The sequence below is a fragment of the Puntigrus tetrazona genome, chromosome 15 (assembly GCF_018831695.1).
Source record: "Puntigrus tetrazona isolate hp1 chromosome 15, ASM1883169v1, whole genome shotgun sequence".
In the NCBI taxonomy this organism is placed as follows: domain Eukaryota; kingdom Metazoa; phylum Chordata; class Actinopteri; order Cypriniformes; family Cyprinidae; genus Puntigrus; species Puntigrus tetrazona.
This window is the reverse complement of record NC_056713.1, coordinates 3,599,609-3,622,495: the sequence shown is the minus strand read 5'-3', so window position 1 is coordinate 3,622,495 and position 22,887 is coordinate 3,599,609. Positions and strand designations below refer to the sequence as shown.

General features: G+C 41.2%; 1 pseudogene; it reads left to right on the top strand.

Moving 5' to 3' along the window:
- Window positions 1–5,598: 5,598 nt before the first annotated feature.
- LOC122359273 lies at window positions 5,599–10,974 on the top strand (annotated as a pseudogene).
- The last annotated feature ends 11,913 nt before the right edge of the window (window positions 10,975–22,887 follow it).

Here is a 22,887-nt window from a genome sequence, read left to right as displayed (position 1 = left end):
AGGAGAGTGGATGTGGTGGCCCTTATTTGATCTTATTCGCTTAGTAGTTCGGAGAACAGGGTATCAGTATCGCACAGCGACCACGTTGAAAACTCCATTTCAGCTGAAGTCATAAAAACTCCTTTTAAATAAACAAAGAGACACAGTTTGGAGTGATCACGTTGAGCGTGGAGTAGTTTTACGATTTATGAACACGCTTCAAAGATTTTATTTAATTTTGTTCGTGTCAAACTACTTTTAGAAGTCTTCGTTTGTTTGACACGTCATCACGTGACCACGTGATTAGTCCGAACGGAGTTTCTTTATTCATGTCAATGGATGTTTTTTATCGCCTTCAGCTGGAAATGGACTGTTTAACGTGTTCGTTGTACATTACTAACACTCTGTGTCAGACCGATAAACCTTTTTTTCTCTCTATTTAAAGGAGAGTGGATGTGGTGGCCCTTATTTGATCTTATTCGCTTAGTAGTTCGGAGAACAGGGTATCAGTATCGCACAGCGACCACGTTGAAAACTCCATTTCAGCTGAAGTCATAAAAACTTCCTTTTAAATAAACAAAGAGACACAGTTTGGAGTGATCACGTTGAGCGTGGAGTAGTTTTACGATTCATGAACACGCTTCAAAGATTTTATTTAATTTTGTTCGTGTCAAACTACTTTTAGAAGTCTTCGTTTGTTTGACACGTCATCACGTGACCACGTGTTTAGTCCGAACGGAGTTTCTTTATTCATGTCAATGGATGTTTTTATCGCCTTCAGCTGGAAATGGACTGTTTAACGTGTTCGTTGTACATTACTAACACTCTGTGTCAGACCGATAAACCTTTTTTCTCTCTATTTAAAGGAGAGTGGATGTGGTGGCCCTTATTTGATTTTATTCGCTTAGTAGTTCGGAGAACAGGGTATCAGTATCGCACAGCGACCACGTTGAAAACTCCGATTCAGCTGAAGTCATAAAAACTTCCTTTTATATAAACAAAGAGACACAGTTTGGAGTGATCACGTTGAGCGTGGAGTAGTTTTACGATTTATGAACACGCTTCAAAGATTTTATTTAATTTTGTTCGTGTCAAACTACTTTTAGAAGTCTTCGTTTGTTTGACACGTCATCACGTGACCACGTGATTAGTCCGAACGGAGTTTCTTTATTCATGTCAATGGATGTTTTTTATCGCCTTCAGCTGGAAATGGACTGTTTAACGTGGTCGTTGTACATTACTAACACTCTGTGTCAGACCGATAAACCTTTTTTTCTCTCTATTTAAAGGAGAGTGGATGTGGTGGCCCTTATTTGATTTTATTCGCTTAGTAGTTCGGAGAACAGGGTATCAGTATCGCACAGCGACCACGTTGAAAACTCCGATTCAGCTGAAGTCATAAAAACTTCCTTTTATATAAACAAAGAGACACAGTTTGGAGTGATCACGTTGAGCGTGGAGTAGTTTTACGATTTATGAACACGCTTCAAAGATTTTATTTAATTTTGTTCGTGTCAAACTACTTTTAGAAGTCTTCGTTTGTTTGACACGTCATCACGTGACCACGTGATTAGTCCGAACGGAGTTTCTTTATTCATGTCAATGGATGTTTTTTATCGCCTTCAGCTGGAAATGGACTGTTTAACGTGTTCGTTGTACATTACTAACACTCTGTGTCAGACCGATAAACCTTTTTTTCTCTCTATTTAAAGGAGAGTGGATGTGGTGGCCTTATTTGATCTTATTCGCTTAGTAGTTCGGAGAACAGGGTATCAGTATCGCACAGCGACCACGTTGAAAACTCCATTTCAGCTGAAGTCATAAAAACTTCCTTTTAAATAAACAAAGAGACACAGTTTGGAGTGATCACGTTGAGCGTGGAGTAGTTTTACGATTTATGAACACGCTTCAAAGATTTTATTTAATTTTGTTCGTGTCAAACTACTTTTAGAAGTCTTCGTTTGTTTGACACGTCATCACGTGACCACGTGATTAGTCCGAACGGAGTTTCTTTATTCATGTCAATGGATGTTTTTTATCGCCTTCAGCTGGAAATGGACTGTTTAACGTGTTCGTTGTACATTACTAACACTCTGTGTCAGACCGATAAACCTTTTTTTTCTCTCTATTTAAAGGAGAGTGGATGTGGTGGCCCTTATTTGATCTTATTCGCTTAGTAGTTCGGAGAACAGGGTATCAGTATCGCACAGCGACCACGTTGAAAACTCCATTTCAGCTGAAGTCTGAAGTCATAAAAACTTCCTTTTAAATAAACAAAGAGACACAGTTTGGAGTGATCACGTTGAGCGTGGAGTAGTTTTACGATTTATGAACACGCTTCAAAGATTTTATTTAATTTTGTTCGTGTCAAACTACTTTTAGAAGTCTTCGTTTGTTTGACACGTCATCACGTGACCACGTGATTAGTCCGAACGGAGTTTCTTTATTCATGTCAATGGATGTTTTTTATCGCCTTCAGCTGGAAATGGACTGTTTAACGTGTTCGTTGTACATTACTAACACTCTGTGTCAGACCGATAAACCTTTTTTTTCTCTCTATTTAAAGGAGAGTGGATGTGGTGGCCCTTATTTGATTTTATTCTCTTAGTAGTTCGGAGAACAGGGTATCAGTATCGCACAGCGACCACGTTGAAAACTCCATTTCAGCTGAAGTCATAAAAACTTCCTTTTAAATAAACAAAGAGACACAGTTTGGAGTGATCACGTTGAGCGTGGAGTAGTTTTACGATTCATGAACACGCTTCAAAGATTTTATTTAATTTTGTTCGTGTCAAACTACTTTTAGAAGTCTTCGTTTGTTTGACACGTCATCACGTGACCACGTGATTAGTCCGAACGGAGTTTCTTTATTCATGTCAATGGATGTTTTTTATCGCCTTCAGCTGGAAATGGACTGTTTAACGTGTTCGTTGTACATTACTAACACTCTGTGTCAGACCGATAAACCTTTTTTTCTCTCTATTTAAAGGAGAGTGGATGTGGTGGCCCTTATTTGATCTTATTCGCTTAGTAGTTCGGAGAACAGGGTATCAGTATCGCACAGCGACCACGTTGAAAACTCCATTTCAGCTGAAGTCATAAAAACTTCCTTTTAAATAAACAAAGAGACACAGTTTGGAGTGATCACGTTGAGCGTGGAGTAGTTTTACGATTTATGAACACGCTTCAAAGATTTTATTTAATTTTGTTCGTGTCAAACTACTTTTAGAAGTCTTCGTTTGTTTGACACGTCATCACGTGACCACGTGATTAGTCCGAACGGAGTTTCTTTATTCATGTCAATGGATGTTTTTTATCGCCTTCAGCTGGAAATGGACTGTTTAACGTGGTCGTTGTTGTACATTACTAACACTCTGTGTCAGACCGATAAACCTTTTTTCTCTCTATTTAAAGGTTGACAGACCTGAACCTGGGAGGGAAACAACGAAGATTTTTCCCAACAATTTGGAGGGGGCACCGGATCTGTCTGAGACGAGGTCTCTGCTGGGAATCCTCTGCTTCAACCATCAGCTGAACAACAAGACAGGTAAGCAGTCACCTTTTTCATAAAAGAACTGCAGGATTGATTACTCTAAATTATCTGGTTGAGGTGGTGGAGGCACCAGTGGTTTTCTGTATATTGAAATCAGAATAATTGACGAATTCAAAGGATTTAAAGAAGTAAATGCAGTCAAAATGAATAGAAAAATGGTAATGTCCTTTTAGAAAGGTTGAACTGTATAAGTAATTTCCTGACAAGGTTGAACTGCAAAAAGTAATTTCCTGGCAAGGTTGAACTGTAGTATTAATTTCCTGGCATGGTTGAGCTGTAAAATTAATGTCCTGGCAAGGTTGAAATTCACTAAAAGGGTGATTTCGTGAAACCCGGCGTGGTAACTTACAGTTCGTGAAACCCGGCGTGGTACTCTACAGTTTGTGAAACCCGGCGTGGTAAGTTGCAGTTTGTGAAACCCGGCGTGGTAAAATACAGTTTGTAAAACCCGGCGTGGTACAAAAAGGTATAAGAAATATTGTGAAGTGTGGTGTTATATCGATCTGTGTGTGTACCTGAGTGTGTGTGTGAATGAGATAAGCTGATCTCGAGTATTTTGAGACCAAATTGTCGCGCACCTCTCTGGACCGTCACTTAAGTGTGACCCGGTAGGAACGGACGCGAGGGTTTGGCCTCAAGTGCGGAGAAAGCTGAATGTATGAGCCCAAGAGATTGGGACACTGAATGACAAAAATAAAACAAGAGTGAAAGAAGCAGTACACACACAGTGGTTTCTGTATTAAGGACATTAATCCTGGGAAAATAGGTGGTGTTAGATTATATAATAAAAAGCCAATTAGTACCCATAGGGAAGCATAGAAAAGTTAGACATACAAACACCCCAATAACCTGATGGTGCAGACTGTTTGGTAATAATCCAAATTGTGAGAAGTGTAATTGGACTAGGGTAAAAATAAACTGATAAAATGACTACCTATAAGGAAGTATGGGATAAATTGAGTAGACAAATGTTGGCACAGGCTGAAATTAAAGAAAAACCAAGGGTGACAAGAGAATTAGAAAAGGCATGGAAGCAATTAGAGTGTATTAATGGGTGGGACAATTCCACTGAGAACAAAGGGGAACTATTAAAGGCCATAATGAGAGAAGAAGAAAGAGCAGACAAAGAGCATAAAATGGCGGTAACGGAACAGGCAAGCTGCAACATTTTTTACTAAAGGGAAATTAGAAAAAGAGGTGAAAGAAAAGGCCTATCAGACTAGAATATGGAGCAGAATAAAAAGTGTCATGGTCTGCAGGGTAAAAATTGCAGCTATTAATGAGAAACAATCAGAAGAAGAAAAACCTAGGCCACCCCCTTATGCAGAAAAGTCCCTTCCGCTCCTTTAATGCTGCCTGTGATGCATGTTGTGGCAGGAGAAGTGTCCACGACAACCAAACAGGCAAATAAAAATGGAAGGTTTGTTCTGACAGGAGGAACAGTTGAGGTAGAACAAAGTGAGGAGGCTAGGTTAGAAGAAGAAAAAAGAGTAAGAGAGCTAATAAATGAAGAACTGACAAAACAACCCATGAGTTCAATCATTAACAGTAGTTTAGACAGAGAAATACTTCAGAGAACTCAGGAAGTAGTGGAATTAGAGCGACACGTAGGGCAGCTGACTGGAGAAAGGAAGAGACTGACGGGTGTGGATAAGGAGGAGGCAGCATGTGGAAGCAGAGTAGGTAGTCTGTATGGAGGAGAAAGTATACATGAGGAGGAAAATGTCAGAATGCTGAGGACAGAACTCGAAAGAAGGGAAAGGGAAATCAGAGAAGAATGTAGGGAAGATTCAATGAAAGGGCTAAGCCTAGCTAAAGGTCAGGGGGAAGAAAAGGATAGTGTAACAATCACTGGATATGAGCTGGACATAGACTGGGGTTCTAAACAGGCGGCACAGGCCCAACAGAGGGCTGGTACAGCTACCAGCCCACACAAAGGAGAAGGAGGTGCCTCAGGAGCAACCTTATTACAAGCCTTAAATTTAAAGAAAGACATGGGGGTTAGAACAACATACCCAACCCAGTATCCACTGTACAGGATAGGAGGACAACAGAATCCAGAGTATAGACCATGGGGAAATGCAGACATGAATGCAGTACTGCAGAAATTGCCAGATCTAACTAAGGGAGGAATGAGATGGTTAAATAAACTCACCACATTAACCCATGGTAATGAACTAGCAATAGGGGACTTTAGGGCCCTAATGGGACATCTGCTTACCAGAACCCAGATGACTACTTTAGAGGATGAAGCTAGAATAGAGGACATGGCCAATGAGAAACCACTGTCCAAAGTAATTACCCAAATAAGCAGGGCTCTTACAAACCTATATCCAACACCAAAAATGACTTATCAATCACAATAATAAAATTTAAGATAGGAGCAGAAGAATCTGCATCAGCATATCTGCATAGGACAGAAGCTGAATGGGAAGAAAGGACAGGGCAGCACCCAGATTGCAGTGACATCTGTAAAGAGTTTTACAGGCAGGCAGTAGTGAAGGGAGTTCCAGAAAAGCAAAACAACAAGTAGAAAACAGTCCAGAAATGTGTGGGGGTAGTGGAGAGACATGGGCCAGGTATTTCATTTACTATGTAGACAAAGCCATGGAAAAACAAGAAAGGGAGGATTCTGAGGTAGAAAAACTGAAAACACAGCTACTAAAATTGCAAATAGAGGCAGAAAAAGAAAAGAATAAAAAGAAGCCTAGAGAGGAGCTCTGCAAATGCCTGTAATGAATCAGGGGATGAAGGGACAGGAAGTGTCACAAGGGGCAGCAAACTATCAGCCTCAGGGCCCATATGATTATCCATATGACCCGCTGCCGGACTGGCCACCTTATGGAAATGGGTGGGAAAACCAAAATTATAGGGGGAATTACGGGAGACCAGGGAGAGAGCAGGGGTGTTATCTGTGCGGAGCAGGTGATCACTGGAGAAAAGACTGCCCACTGAATAGACGGGACAACCTCCTGCACGGGACGGGCTCCTGTCAGAGGAGGGCCTCAGGGAAGAGGAAGAGGTGTCCCCAGAAATGTCCCGTGGTCTACCAACCAACAGGTGCCCAGACAAAGCCCAGTCTGGGGCCAGGCAGACCAGGCGGATTATTGACGAGACCCACAGAGAACCTGTAAGGGGGCTGAGGCTGAGCCCTACCTAACTATACTGGTCAACAGACAGCCAGTAAAGGCCTTAGTGGACACTGGGGCCTCCTTCTCTACCATAAGGCTGGAATGGTTGAGAAAGGACGCACTATCCTGTGAAGTACAGGAAGTCAAAGGGTTCTCTGGGGAAATTGTAGCCTGGCCAATATCCAAACCTCTGTCTGTAGAAGTAGCAGGTCAAAAGGTCATGCACCCTTTCCTATGCTCTGCCAGTGTGCCCTCTGCTCTGCTCGGACGAGACCTGTTAGTAAAATTGGGGGTGAAAATTCTGTGTAGCCCAGAGGGCATAATTTTAACTTTTCCAAATGGAAAAACACAAAACTGTTCCATTAAGGGTGGTCTAGTGCATGCAGCTGGTCAATGGGTATTAACTACAACAGGAAGAGTGGGAGTGGACATTTATTGGGTCAGAGTGCTGCATCCAGAACAAACCAACTTTAGGCAGCTGATAAACCAGAGACTAGACCTGTTGAGACACTTCCTGCCAGTTTCTGACCCATTACACTGTACTTTATACTATGACAAAAGTAATGATGAGGTTTATGCAACAGAGTTTAGCCAATATGTAGATCAAAGACATACCAACCTGAAAGGCTCAGTCATATACATTGGAAAGGAAGGGGTAGCTGTGGAAGTAAGGTTAAGTAAGGAACAATATGACTGGTTTGAAATGAAAACTGTCTCTGTACCACACATTTCCTTAATGATCAGTAAACACCATGGAGCCAAGGCCTTAGGCCCCATGGTAAAAAGACTAAAACAGGCAGCAGATTGGGAAGATGAGAGACAGGGTTGGGAAAGGTCGCACATGACAGGAGGTCACAGACTACACATAGAGGAAATATGTGAGGGTAGGTACGAGAAGAGAAGGTCAAACAGAGAAAAGACTAATGCTGTAATGGATGGGCCAGGGGCAGAAGAGATGTTAGCCAACCTACCAGAAAAGTTATGGTCAACAGGAAGTGAGGATGTGGGTTATTGTGATATTCAGCCAGTGTCTTTTGAAATAGACAAAACAACAGTGGTAAAGGAGAGACAGTATAGAAATAATTGTGAGGCCATGACTGGTATTGCCCCCACCATTCAGAGTCTATTGAACAAGGGAGTGCTGTGTGAGAGCACATCTGAATGGAACACCCCAATACTGCCTGTCATTAAACACTCCACAGGGAAATATAGAATGGTCCATGACCTGAGAAAAATAAATGAGAGGGTTCTGACAACACCACTGCCCACTCCAAATCCTTACACCATTTTAACCAGATTGACCACAGAACACACCGACTTCTCCTGTATAGATCTGGCAAATGCATTTTTCTGTATACCTTTAGCAGAGAAGAGTAGGGACGTGTTTGCCTTCACATACAACGGCCGGAAGTACACTTACACAAGATTACCACAAGGCTTCATTTTGAGCCCTGGCATTTTCAACCAAGAGCTAAGAAAGCTGCTGGACAATCTAACAGTCGATACCAACACAATTGTGGTTCAATATGTGGATGATTTGCTCATTGCATGTACATCTGCTGCCACATGTCTGACAGACACAGAGAGGGTGCTGTCACTTCTGGCTGAGGTAGGGTTGAAGGCAAGCAAACAAAAGTTGCAAATCTGCAGGCCAGAGGTCACTTTTCTAGGGCGATTAGTGGGTCGACAGGAACCTCTATGACAAATGACACCAAACAAGCCATACTAAACCACCCAAAACCCAAAAATGTGAAAGATATGTTGTCTTTTCTGGGCCTAATAGGTTACAGCAGACAGTATATTGTGAATTACACTGAAAGAACAGCTTTTATGAGAACTTTAGTGAAGGAAATTGGAATGAAAAACAGTAAGGGTGAATTGAATTGGACAACAGAGGCTGAACAGGCCTTCATTACCCTAAAAGGGGACATGGCAAAGGCTGCTGCTCTACAAACCCCAGACTATGGCCAACCTTTCAATTTAGATGTGACAACCACGGGCAAAACTGTGAGTGGTGTGCTGTACCAGAAACAGTTTCAACAAAGACGAGTGTTGAGTTATGTGAGTGCTCCATTGGACGTGGTTGAACAGAAACAAGCCCCTTGTGCTCAATTCGCTGTGGCGTAGCTAAAATGATAGAAAAACCAATCATGTGGTAATGGGACACCAATTGATAATTCTATCAAACCACTCACTGGTAGCATTCATTACCTCCTCCTCGTTCACATTCTCTGCACAAAGGCAAAACAAATTGATAAAAGTATTGACTGCACCAAACATTGTACATGAACACAAAGGCATAAATATGGCAGAATTAGTGGTGGATGGAGAGCCCCACATGTGTGAGGAAAGGGTAGAAAAAGACAGCAAGATCAGGAGGGTATGAGTAGCAGGCCACTGTCATCACCAGACGTGACATTGTTTTGTGATGGATGTTGTTTCAGAAATGATAAGGGTACTCTTTCTGCTGGGTATGCAGTGGTGTCCAGTGTAGGGGAGGGAGATGACCTGACAGTAACAGTCCAACAGAAATTGTCAACTAAACCATCGGCTCAAAGAGCTGAATTATTAGCTTTAACATCAGCATTGCAAAAGGGAAGTGGTAAAAGGGTGAACATATATTCAGATTCTGCCTATGCAGTAGGGGCAGCTACAGTTGAGCTGCAAGGATGGGCCAAAGTGGGATTTGTGACATCAACAGGGAAACCAATCAAACATGCAGAAGAAGCATCTCAACTGCTAGAAGCTATAGTACTACCAAAGGAGGTGGCCATAGTAAAGTGCTCAGCACACACTAATGGCAGAGATTTTGTATCTGTAGGAAATGCAGCTGCAGACAAAGCAGCAAAGCAGGCCGCTGGCTACGTGCCATTACAGATGATGGTCAGAGCACAAGATGAGGTGTTGAATTTAGACCCAGCCTTAACAGAACAGTTCATAATTAGAGAGCAAGCTGCATCCTCACCAGAAGAACAAACTACCTGGTTACAAAAAGGGGGAACAAAAACAGCCTCGGGACTGTGGAGAGGTCCAGAAGGAAGCCCTGTGTTGCCAGCAAGAGTAGCTGTCTCAGTGTTAGCAGAGGCCCACTCACTAGCACATAGTAATTCAAAAGATATGACCAAAAGGTTAAAAGGGTGGTGGCATCCATTTCTTCCACACATGATTAGTAACACTATTGCTGAATGTCAGACCTGCAGTGAGTATAATGTCAAGCCAACCACACATCCGTTGCCTGGCCATTTTCCCACGGATAGAGGCCCTGGGTACATGACTGTGATTGACTTCACAGACATGATAAATCCTGTCCACAAAAAGAGATACTTACTGGTCATGGTGGATACTTTCACAGGATGGCCAGAAGCCTACCCATGTGTCAGGAGGATGCAATGTCAGTGATAAAATGCCTCATCAATCACTACATACCTACACATGGATTCCCCAAAGTCATAAGGTCAGACAATGGTACACACTTTAAAAATGAGCATCTGAACCAAGTAGAATCAGCTCTAGGACTGAAGCACTCATTTGGAGCAGTCTACCATCCTCAAAGCCAAGGTAAAGTTGAACGACTGAACCTGACACTAAAAAACAAAATAGCCAAAATATGTGCAAGCACTTCTCTGAATTGGGTAGAAGCATTACCAATAGCTTTAATGTCTGTGAGATGTTCAATAAACAGAACCACTGGATTTACTCCTTTTGAATTAACCACTGGACGCCAATTTCCTGGCCCCTGGGCCCCAATGCCTGGGGATGGGTACACTGATACACCTAAGGCCTACCAACAAAAAGTAAGAGCTGTTATTAACACATTTTCCCCACAGAAGTTTTGGCCTGAAATAGAGAAACAGGAATTGGACACGAAAAGAGGACCTGACGAGCAGTGGGTGAGGCTGAAACAAATGAAACGAAAATGGTCTGCCCCCAGGTGGTCAGAGCCCATGAAAATAACTGCGCGAACCTCGCACTGCGTACAGTTGGCTGGAAAAGGTAACACATGGTTTCACTTGTCTGCTTGCTGTTTCTGTTCTGCCCCTAGCAGGTCTCTGACAACAGTTCGAGCTGACCTTCGAGAAGGTCAGAGAGAGGGAGAAGAGGGAGAAGAGACGGAAGACGGGGAAACAGCAACAGACCAACCCGAGGAGGGAGACAAACAAAAAGGAGATAATAATTCTGGTGCTAAATCATGAGGGATAATGTTAACAAGGTGGTCACATGTTGGGGGGTGGGAATTGTTGTAGTAATAATAACGTTGATACTGTGGAATGGAACAAGAGAGGGAGGGACTCAAGGCAGACACAAAAGAGATGTCATAAGGGGTGGGGAGAAGCAAAACTAACTCTGGTAAGGAAAAAGGAAAAGATGGCCTGTGGGAATTTGACTTATGCCAGGTGATTCACTGTGAGGGAGGAGGAATGGCCTGGAGAGGATATGATGTGTATGGATGTTTCTGGCCTAGCACTGAAAAAGGCCAAATGGACCATGGTGCCACACATGGCATGATGTGTTCTGGATGACCAAACCAGGTTATACTAAAAATATGCTAGCAAAAAGCCCTATGGCCAAATCTGATTCACTATATAATCGACTCGTATACATAGGGGACTGCAAACAGCATGGGGTAAAATGACAAATAAAATTATTATTACACTAAAAATGGACCAGATAGGCCCGAGATATTCATAACTTTAGGAGTTGATGTGACAGGAAAAGACCCATTGGGACTCATACGAATAGTGGTGGAAAGCAAAAACACCACCTCAGCTCCACTGCCAGACAAAGATTTAACTAAGAAGGAAAAAATAATTAAAAGCATAGACTACGGTTCGTTAACCCCATTGGAATTAATGACATTAGAAACAGGATATCAAGATTCAAATCTGTGGTTAGAGTGGGTGTACAGTGCTGCCGAAGATGCAGGGTATGAAGGGTGTGTAGCATGTGCTGCTGGAAGACCAAAATTAATCACAGAACCAGCACCACTGCATACAGAAGATGAGTGGGGTTACAAATGTATGTTAGCGCTGACCAAAGAAAAGAATCCAGTAAACTGCACAACACTAAGTAAGTTGTACCCTGCTACTAATAATAACTCTAAAATAGGAGTAAATTTTCAACGTGCTGAGAATAACTATACCTGCTTTAACTTCACCACAACTGCCTCCCCAAAAATACTGACTGGAGCCTTTAAAACAGAATGGTGTGGAAAGATAGTGCAAAATTCCCTCACTCAGATTGGCAACCTAGCAAGACAAGGCCTGTATTACGCATGTGGAAAAAGGTAATTATAGCTAGAATAGAACCCCAAATGGAAGGGTTGTGTGCCATGACAAGGTTAGCTGTACCAATGACCATAGTGGGGAATAGAGATCAAAATTGGACACCTGGAGCTAAAAAAGTGGCTGAGGCCGGGAGCAGAAGGAGAAGGGTAGTACCAACATCATTTGATTTGTCAAAAAACACCCCCACCTACACAGATGCCATAGGAATACCCGAGGGTGCCTAATGAACACAAACTAGTTAATCAGATAACAGCTGGATTTGAGAATTTACCAATCTTTTCAGCAATATTTCCTATAACCCCCAACAAAAATGTAGACAGAATCAATTTTGTGCATTATAATGTAATGAGACTCTCTAATTTAACAAGAGATGCAGTTGATGGTTTGAAGGAACAACTGGCTGCCACATCATTGATGACCATACAGAACAGACTGGCCCTGGACATGCTTCTGACAGAGAGAAGGGTGGAGTTTGTGCAATGATAGGGGAAACCTGTTGTACTGTAATACCCAACAACACAGCCCCTGATGGGTCAGTATCCAAAGCCCTTGATGGTTTAAAAGAACTATCTGATGAAATGGCTAGGAGCTCTGGTGTAGATAACAAGGTAACTAAATGGATGGATGATATGTTTGGAGCATGGAAAGGTGTGATAATTTCAATGTTGACCTCAATGGCAATATTTCTAGCAATATTAGTAACATGTGGCTGTTGTTGTATACCATGCATAAGAAGCCTGATGACTAGATTAATAACAACTGCAATTGAAAAGAAGGAGTCACCACCTTGTAACCCAGATTACTAATGCATAAACAAGTGCATACTAGTACATTAACTCAGCAATAATATTAATTAAATAATAGTTGTTTTTTTTAAAAAAACAAAAAAACAAGAACCGAAACATAAACATGACTGTGGAAAAAAATATATAAAATATCAAAGTTATAATTGTGACCAATAGCGCACTCTTTCACTCGCAATGAGGTCGCGGGTGAATGACGTCATAGGGGTCGCGATCGCGCAATTTTTAGAGAGCAGAGGATTCGCTATCGTGCCTTTCCTCGTGAGCCTCTCATGTGACCAGATGTGAGATGCAGTTTCGGAAGATTCAAGGCACCGAAATGAAAGAGATTAAGGTCAGAGAAGCTGAAGGCAATTGAGAGTGACGTCTGAAACAGGGTTCATCTGCAAATGTCCTGGTTCATTTGATGTACATGTATATTAGTTCCTTGGTGAGTTAATGTTTTTTTTTTTTTTTACTTTGTTATCATAAAGCAGTCTGAATTTATTGTGTTTTATCAAAGGGTGCAGTACTGTTGACAAATATACCCTAATGTGTGAAGTGGGAACAAACATGATGGCTGATAGTATAAAAATATAAAAGTGTAATTGTATAACAAACAAACAAAAAAAGGATATATAAGAAAGTACACAACAATTAATAATATCTTGATTGTTAGGAGAAATTATGCTTAGATGGACAATTTATTGCATTGTGTGTGACTGAATATGTTAATCTATGTGGAATTGTTATCCAATACTAATTGTTATTTTGTGGCCTTATGTATTCAAGGCCAGGTTTTTCTTCCCTTTGTTCTGCTCTTGTTCCATGTGAGTTCCTTTCCTGGATGAATCGGCTGAAGTGAGAACTATTCTTGAACTGTCTCAACTCTTCATATAACTGCGGTGTGGAGTTGGACTGGCGAGCCTCCTTTAAGCGAATCTTTGAAACCTTTGCGTGAATTTCACCGGTTGGACAGACACAGGAACTAAACTTGCACACCTTCAACTGGTAGGAGTGAAATTGCACAGTTCACTTTGTCCTGATCTGGAGTGGAGACTAAAGACTGAGATTACCATCAATTAATTGACAATTGAGACGGAATTTCTGAATCCTCAGGTTTTTTATCAGTTCATTGAGGAAATTAATGCTTTTGTGAAACTTGGGTACGTCATTCAGAGAAATTATACTTTGTTTTATTTGTTCATTTTCCTAATTATAAGTCTGTGTTGTTTATTTGGTTTAAAGGGATCACTAAAATAAAATCTCATTCAAATAATTTGTTCACTTCTGCTACATTCTCTCTCTCTCTCCTCGGACGAACCAAACCTTTGCACTAACTGGTCTATCATCAGAGTAGGTCTAAACCTTACATTACGTATCACGGGTTACAACCTCCTTACCAAATGCCATTATTAGCAGCAGTCGGTGACATGGAAGATGAGGAAGAAGTGGAGCAAAGGTTGTGATCTCTTTTAGAGAGATCAAGAGAGGGAATTGTGGGATTTATGTTTTAAAGGATTTATGTTTTACAGGTTTTACTCATTAGAAGCACTGTGCCCAGGCCTCATAAAGGCTCTGTGTTTTTCCATTTGATATTATGTGTTTTTCCATTTTGATATTATGTGTGTATGTGCTGTACAAAATGTCTTATCTACAGAAACAAGATATGGAGACTGCTGAGCTCATCTACTGGTCGAGAAGAAACAACTGCACCTGGTTCTGTGAAGGACACCCTGAATGGGAGGAAGACCCAAGCACAAGAATATAAATATTGTGTGAAATGTAGTGTGAGCATACAGGACTGCCCTGCATGCCTTGATGCTGTTGTTCTGTATCCTGAGCTCAGTCTCAATTATTCTGACTTTATTAAACTTATTAAGATTTTAAATTTAAGAGTAAGTCTCATCATTGACAGACCTGAACCTGGGAGGGAAACAACGAAGATTTTTCCCAACAATATAAACAAAGAGACACAGTTTGGAGTGATCACGTTGAGCGTGGAGTATTTTTACGATTTATGAACACGCTTCAAAGATTTTATTTAATTTTGTTCGTGTCAAACTACTTTTAGAAGTCTTAGTTTGTTTGACACGTCATCACGTGACCACGTGATTAGTCCGAACGGAGTTTCTTTATTCATGTCAATGGATGTTTTTTATCGCCTTCAGCTGGAAAAGGACTGTTTAACGTGTTCGTTGTACATTACTAACACTCTGTGTCAGACCGATAAACCTTTTTTTCTCTCTATTTAAAGGAGAGTGGATGTGGTGGCCCTTATTTGATCTTATTTGCTTAGTAGTTCGGAGAACAGGGTATCAGTATCGCACAGCGACCACGTTGAAAACTCCGATTCAGCTGAAGTCATAAAAACTCTCTTTTAAATAAACAAAGAGACACAGTTTGGAGTGATCACGTTGAGCGTGGAGTAGTTTTACAATTTATGAACACGCTTCAAAGATTTTATTTAATTTTGTTCGTGTCAAACAACTTTTAGAAGTCTTAGTTTGTTTGACACGTCATCACGTGACCACGTGATTAGTCCGAACGGAGTTTCTTTATTCATGTCAATGGATGTTTTTATCGCCTTCAGCTGGAAATGGACTGTTTACCGTGGTCGTTTTACATTACTGACACTCTGTGTCAGACCGATAAACCTTTTTTTTCTCTCCATTTAAAGGAGAGTGGATGTGGTGGCCCTTATTTCATCTTATTCGCTCAGTAGTTCGGAGAACAGGGTATCAGTGTCGCACAGCGACCACGTTGAAAACGCCATTTCAGCTGAAGTCATAAAAATGTCCTTTTAAAAAAACAAGGAGACACAGTTTGGAGTGATCACGTTGAGCGTGGAGTAGTTTTACGATTTATGAACACGCTTCAAAGATTTTATTTAATTTTGTTCGTGTCAAACAACTTATAGAAGTCTTAGTTTGTTTGACACGTCATCACGTGACCACGTGATTAGTCCGAACGGAGTTTCTTTATTCATTTCAATGGATGTTTTTTATCGCCTTCAGCTGGAAATGGACTGTTTACCGTGGTCGTTGTACATTACTGACACTCTGTGTCAGACCGATAAACCTTTTTTTTCTCTCCATTTAAAGGAGAGTGGATGTGGTGGCCATTATTTGATCTTATTCGCTTAGTAGTTCGGAGAACAGGGTATCAGTATCGCATAGCGACCACGTTGAAAACTCCATTTCAGCTAAAGTCGATAAAAACTCGTTTACATGAACAAAGAGACACAGTTTAGAGTGATCACGTTGAGCGTGGAGTAGTTTTACGATTTATGAACACGCTTCAAAGATTTTATTTAATTTTATTCGTGTCAAACAACTTTTAGAAGTCTTAGTTTGACACGTCATCACGTGACCACGTGATTAGTCCCAACGGAGTTTCTTTATTCATGTCAATGGGTGTTTTTATCGCGTTCAGCTGGAAATGGACTGTTTAACGTGGTCGTTGTACATTACTGACACTCTGTGTCGGACCGATAAACCTTTTCTCTCTCCATTTAAAGGAGAGTGGATGTGGTGGACCTTATTTGATCTTATTCGCTTAGTAGTTCGGAGAACAGCGTATCAGTATCGCACAGCGACTACGTTGAAAACTCCATTTCAGCTGAAGTCATAAAAACACCCTTTTAAACAAAAAAAGAGACACAGTTTGGAGTGATCACGTTGAGCGTGGAGTAGTTTTACGATTTATGAACACGCTTCAAAGATTTTATTTAATTTTGTTCGTGTCAAACAACTTTTAGAAGTCTTAGTTTGTTTGACACGTCATCACGTGACCACGTGATTAGTCCGAACGGAGTTTCTTTATTCATGTCAATGGGTGTTTTTATCGCATTCAGCTGGAAATGGACTGTTTAACGTGGTCGTTGTACATTACTGACACTGTGTCAGACCGATAAACCTTTTCTCTCTCCATTTAAAGGAGAGTGGATGTGGTGGCCCTTATTTGATCTTATTCGCTTAGTAGTTCGGAGAACAGGGTATCAGTATCGCATAGCGACCACGTTGAAAACTCCATTTCAGCTAAAGTCGATAAAAACTCGTTTACATGAACAAAGAGACACAGTTTAGAGTGATCACGTTGAGCGTGGAGTAGTTTTACGATTTATGAACACGCTTCAAAGATTTTATTTAATTTTATTCGTGTCAAACAACTTTTAGAAGTCTTAGTTTGACACGTCATCACGTGACCACGTGATTAGTCCCAACGGAGTTTCTTTATTCATGTCAATGGGTGTTTTTATCGCGTTCAGCTGGAAATGGACTGTTTAACGTGGTCGTTGTACATTACTGACACTCTGTGTCGGACCGATAAACCTTTTCTCTCTCCATTTAAAGGAGAGTGGATGTGGTGGACCTTATTTGATCTTATTCGCTTAGTAGTTCGGAGAACAGGGTATCAGTATCGCACAGCGACTACGTTGAAAACTCCATTTCAGCTGAAGTCATAAAAACACCCTTTTAAACAAAAAAAGAGACACAGTTTGGAGTGATCACGTTGAGCGTGGAGTAGTTTTACGATTTATGAACACGCTTCAAAGATTTTATTTAATTTTGTTCGTGTCAAACAACTTTTAGAAGTCTTAGTTTGTTTGACACGTCATCACGTGACCACGTGATTAGTCGAACAGAGTTTCTTTATTCATGTTCATTGTGTGTTTTTATCGCGTTCAGCTGGAAATGGACTGTTTAACGTGGTCGTTGTACATTACTGACACTCTGTGTCAGACCGATAAACCTTTTCTCTCTCCATTTAAAGGAGAGTGGATGTGGTGGAGCTTATTTGATCTTATCCGCTTAGTAGTTCGGAGAACAGGGTATCAGGATCGCACAGCGACCACGTTGAAAACTCCATTTCAGCTGAAGTCATAAAAACTCTCGTTTACATGAACAAAAAGACACAGTTTGGAGTGATCACGTTGAGCGTGGAGTAGTTTTACGATTTATAAACACGCTTCAAATATTTTGTTTAATTTTGTTCGTGTCAAACAACTTTTAGAAGTCTTAGTGTGGAGGTATTCGAATACTTTTATTTTGAAATGTATTTTTGTGAAACGGAGACGGAAGTGAAGGGCGTGGCGGAAGCGCGAAGAAGAAATCCGGAGCAAGAGGTGCGCGAGTGCGATCGACAGACAGAAGAAACCGAAACTAAAAGTAATAAAGCCCAACTCTCGCAGTTTTCGTTTATAAGTGGACAGCAGTTCGCGAGTTTCGAGGTGAGCTGACTAAGAGCTGGACCGAGCTTGTGCTGCTGCTGTGGACGTTGTTGAAGCTGAACTGTGAGTGTGATGCAATAGGGCGTCGACCATTACACGGCGGAGAAAGTGTACGTGAGTGTTTTTGATTTCGTCTGGAAAGAGCTTTATTTTCGTTTATCTTCAGTTTGCTTCCCGGAAGTATACAACGGACAGTATTTTTGTGGATTTGTATTCGAAGCAGTTTTTTTGAACGAGTAAATTCTTTTTTTTTCCGGAAAGTTCTCCATTTGCCGTTTTTTGACACGTTACTGCCGCTGCGTGGATGCGAATGGCATTGTAGATTTTTGTAATTTATATTTGACTATTTTTGGACTTTCTACTGTTTGTTTCAGTGCTTTTGGGAATAAGTTTTTGTCGGACATTTGAACTTGTCAACAGAACTGTATTCGTTCGTTCTTTCGTCAACAGGAGATTTTTCTGCTTACTGGAAGCGTACATGGACAGTGATTTTTGCTCATTTTTGCTGAACTGTTCTTTCTTGTTTTTTTTGAGAAAAAAAGACTTAAACAGGTTTTCAGTAATTGCAAAGATAATTGCAAAGATTACCCTGCCATATCCGGACACTCCAGTACCAGCCCAGTTCTGTGGTGAGGTTGACGTTGAGTTGTGATTATATATATTTTTTTCTTTTTTTATATCTATTTGAATCTGAAAGTACTGCTGTTAATTGTCACCACAAGTAAGTTTATTGTAGGGTCTGGATGCCCCTTTAAGGTTCTTTACCTGCCCGAAGACAACTCAATAATTCAAGACTCAATAAGAGACACGAGAATTTGTTCCAAATGTGTAACTTGCAAGTGACGTCGCTTCAGTTGCAAGGGAAGCAAACTGTTTCCAGCTCTCTTCAGTTTGCTTCTGAAACGCAGCCCCTCACACATCTTTATTTATACATAAAGAAAAAGCCACCCCCATAAAAAGGTTACAATAGGGCACATTCCTTTCTTGTGGGTGCTTGATCCTGATTAGATATCATTTAGGCGGAATCTGCTTGGGGGTGAGTTCAGCAAGAGTTCATCAAGGTGTCGGCTCTGGACAGTGTCCTGTCCTTTGTGAGCGTGTTGCTCTTTACACACACACACACACACACACACACAGAAGTTCTTCAAAACCATATTGATATATGAGACAATAATGTCAATAAAAGTACAAAACAAGAATAGTAGTTCCAACATTTCCCTCCTGTTTGACATTATTACACAATGATCATCAGAAACCTCCACTTCTCTGCAGTCTTACTTCACTGTACAGGGAGCCCTTTGAACCCTAGCCTACCATATTCCCTGCCTGACAGGGGCTCTTTCCCTGTTCTTCCTGTCCCTCGGGCCTCCTGCTGTAGCAGAGTGTAAGACACAATTGTGTTAGCAAGCATTTTTTTTTGTAACATTGATCTGATACAAGGGATTACACAGGTCCTGAATAAACAAAACAAAATCAAAACAACAATGATAGAAGCACAGATTTTCAAAAGATTTTTCCACCAGCTTCCTGAATTAAGCCATGACAGGGGATCCCACTCTGATCCCACTCTACTATCTCTGGCCATTACCAACTACAAGTTGGGAATGTACGCATAACAGCTTTCCACATCCACTCGTCCGGGTGGCTGTCTGTCCATCTTTTCAGTCTCACAATGTTCCTTTTCACAGTTTCGATGATGATGGTGAGGAGGGCAGCAAAACCTACTACACACCCGAGTCCACTTACCACCCATTTGGGTTGGGGAACCCTGAGACCCATAGCTGGGAGTGAGGGATTAGTTGGTTTCTTCAGCAGCCAAAGGTTTTGATACCGGCCGACTTCCACCCTCACTCGAATCCCAGGCGTTCAGCAGTTTACAGTGGCTCTGGTGAATCCACGTGGCTTTCTCAGCGATTTTCAATGCCGTGGGTGTGGTCAGGAATACAGTATACGGCCCTCCCACCTTGGTGACGACCAGTTCTTTCGTTTGATGACTTTCATCAACATGCTGTCACCGGTTTCACCTTTTGATCCTGTGGAGACAAAGGAGTATCTGGCAGGCCATTTGCACCTGCAACATGCATCAATTTCAGCATCTTACTCATAGCTTTTGCTACTGTCAGTGCGTCAGCCTGCTTGCTTGGTACAATTTCTACCCATTTAGAAAAAGGGTCAATCAGGACCAGACAATATTTATACTGTTGACATGGTGATAATTCAATGAAGTCCATGTGAATAAATTGAAAAGGTGTTCTGGTGGTGTTGGAAATTTACAGCGCTTAGGCCTAAATTTCCCTGTGAGTTGTGTTTGCAGCAGATCAAGCATGATCTACAAAAATTTTTTGAGTAATTTATAAAGCCTGGTGCATAGAAGTATTGTTCTACCCTGTGCACCATCCTCCTGTTGACACATGCGCTTGCCCATGTGTCAATACTGCAGCTGTTTTAAACAAACTTCGTGATGAACATATTTTGCCTTTATATCTATAAAGTTAATTTCTCAATTCATCCCCTTCTTTGATCCACAGTTGTTGCTCTGTCTTAGGTTTCAGTGGTAATACCTTTACCAACCTGCACAAGGTCACCTATCAGGGCTAAGACCTGGGCCTGGGCTGTCTTAGACTTCCTATCTTTTAACACCTCTTGAGCTTGTGCAGCATAATTCATGATGGGTGTTACCCCATCGGTGGGTGTATTAACATTGTGCTTTCTAATAAAGCTGGAGATTGGTGGTAGAAAACCAGTGAGGAGGGCCTGCTTTAGGTGCTGTTGATAAGGGCTTGCTGCATCATCATTTATTGGTATTCCACTATTAGCTTGGAATACGGTTTCCATTCTTGATCTGTATTCAGATACATCTTCACCTTCTTTCTGTCTACACTGTGCTATTTTTGCATAGTCTGGCCTAGTAGCCAAACCAGTGGTGATTCTCAGGCATACTGCATCAAATGCATTAGTTAAAACATTTGAATTGGGTGCTAATGTTTCACCTCCAGCATTCTGTCCAGTATAGTCTCCCTTACGGCTCCATATCGATGTTTCAGACCCATTCTCAGCACCATATTTATTTCTGTTCCATTCAAATTGTAAGTGGTGACCAACATTTTAAGGTTATCTACCCATTGTATTATGTTATCGAGAGGACCTAGTCCATCGACTGCCTCTTTCAGCTCATTTTGGGACCAGGGCCTATAAACCAACATGCATCTATTTTGGTCCCCATTCACTCCAAAATGAGGATTTGGGACCTGAATGGATGGGTAAAATTGACCCTGATCATGTTGGGGTATGTATGGTGGTGGGGAAGAGGTCCCTTTACTATAGCCATATTTCTGTTCATGTGCATGTAAAGCACTGACAGATTCATCATATGATGTTTGTTTGGGGCTAAATGCAGCATTTGTTGCAGTACTAGGGGTCCCTATATCTTTCTTTGTGTCATCTGCGTGTATTGTTTGTTCTGTTTCATTCTGTATTCTGCGTATTTGCTCTATTCTTTGTTTCCTCTCGTCGTGCCTCCTGTGCACGTAGTGCGAGAGGTCGGCCCACTATGTCACCTGGATCTTCTTTTTGTAATGCACAAAACTGAGCCTTTTGATTTACTTTTCTCTCCCTCTCCTGAGATCTTTTTCCAGCCTGCTCTAACCATTTCATTGCTTCAATTATTTGTAATTCGTACACCGAGCTTTTACTTCCCTTTTTTAATGAGATGCATATTGTCAGTGCCTCAACCAATCTACTGCACTCAGGCAGAATTAACTTGCCTTGAAACCATGGATATTTCTTTGTCCATTCCACCAGGTATCTGCAGCTACCCGGGGCATATGTTTCCATGAATTTAGCATCTCCTGACAGTTTACTGTTATCGTTCCCCATTTTTTAGGTATGATTCAATGATAAACCACACGTTGAATGAAATCGTCCACTATACCAAGCTTCTACAGGCTCTAATAGTCTGCGGGTATAGCCGTTTAACTCAACCAGTTTTCTCAATTTTGAATCATACCACCCCTTTAAATTCTATGTGAAAGTCACTGTTTCACGATAATGTGAAGAAAGATTCAACTAGTGACTTTTCCTAATGTTCCCCTTTAATTTATTGATTTCCTTGTAAAATCAATAACATACATACTATCATTCATACCATTCACACAAAATTTTCCTCAGTCGACGACAAAACGTATCTAACGTTTTGCTCAGAAATTTTAATCTGTTGCGGAACTGACATCTAGCCGGGCATCTAGCCTCGTCCGGGCGAAACTTATCGCTGTGTAACTAACACTCAATCAGAAAAACACTGAGATGTAGGCATCTAGCCTTATGAGTCGACAACAAGACGTATCTAACATTTTACACAGAAATTTTTATTCTATTGCAGCAATCAGAAGAAAAACACTGAAATGTAGACATCTAGCCTTATGAGTCGACAACAAGACGTATCTAACATTTTACACAGAAATTTTTATTCTGTTGCAGCAATCAGAAGAAAAACACTGAAATGTAGACATCTAGCCTTGTGGGTCAACGACAAAACGCATCTAACGTTTTACTCAGAAATTTTATTCTGTTGCGGAACTGACATCTAGTCGGGCATCTAGCCTCGTCCGGCGAAACTTATCGCTGTGTAACTAACACTCAATCAGAAAAACACTGACATGTAGACATCTAGCCTCATGGGTCGACGACAAAACGTATCTAACGTTTTACTTAGAATCTGTTGCGGAACTGACATCTAGCCGGGCATCTAGCCTCGTCCGGAGCGAAACTTATCGCTCAGTGTAACTAACACTCAATCAGAAAACAGGCATCTAGCCTTGTCCGGGACACAACTCTATTGCATGCATTCAAACGACGATTTATAATTACCTGATTAGCGCTGAGATGTCTTCTGTAAGTGGTCACCGTCAGACAGCGCAGAGAAGTA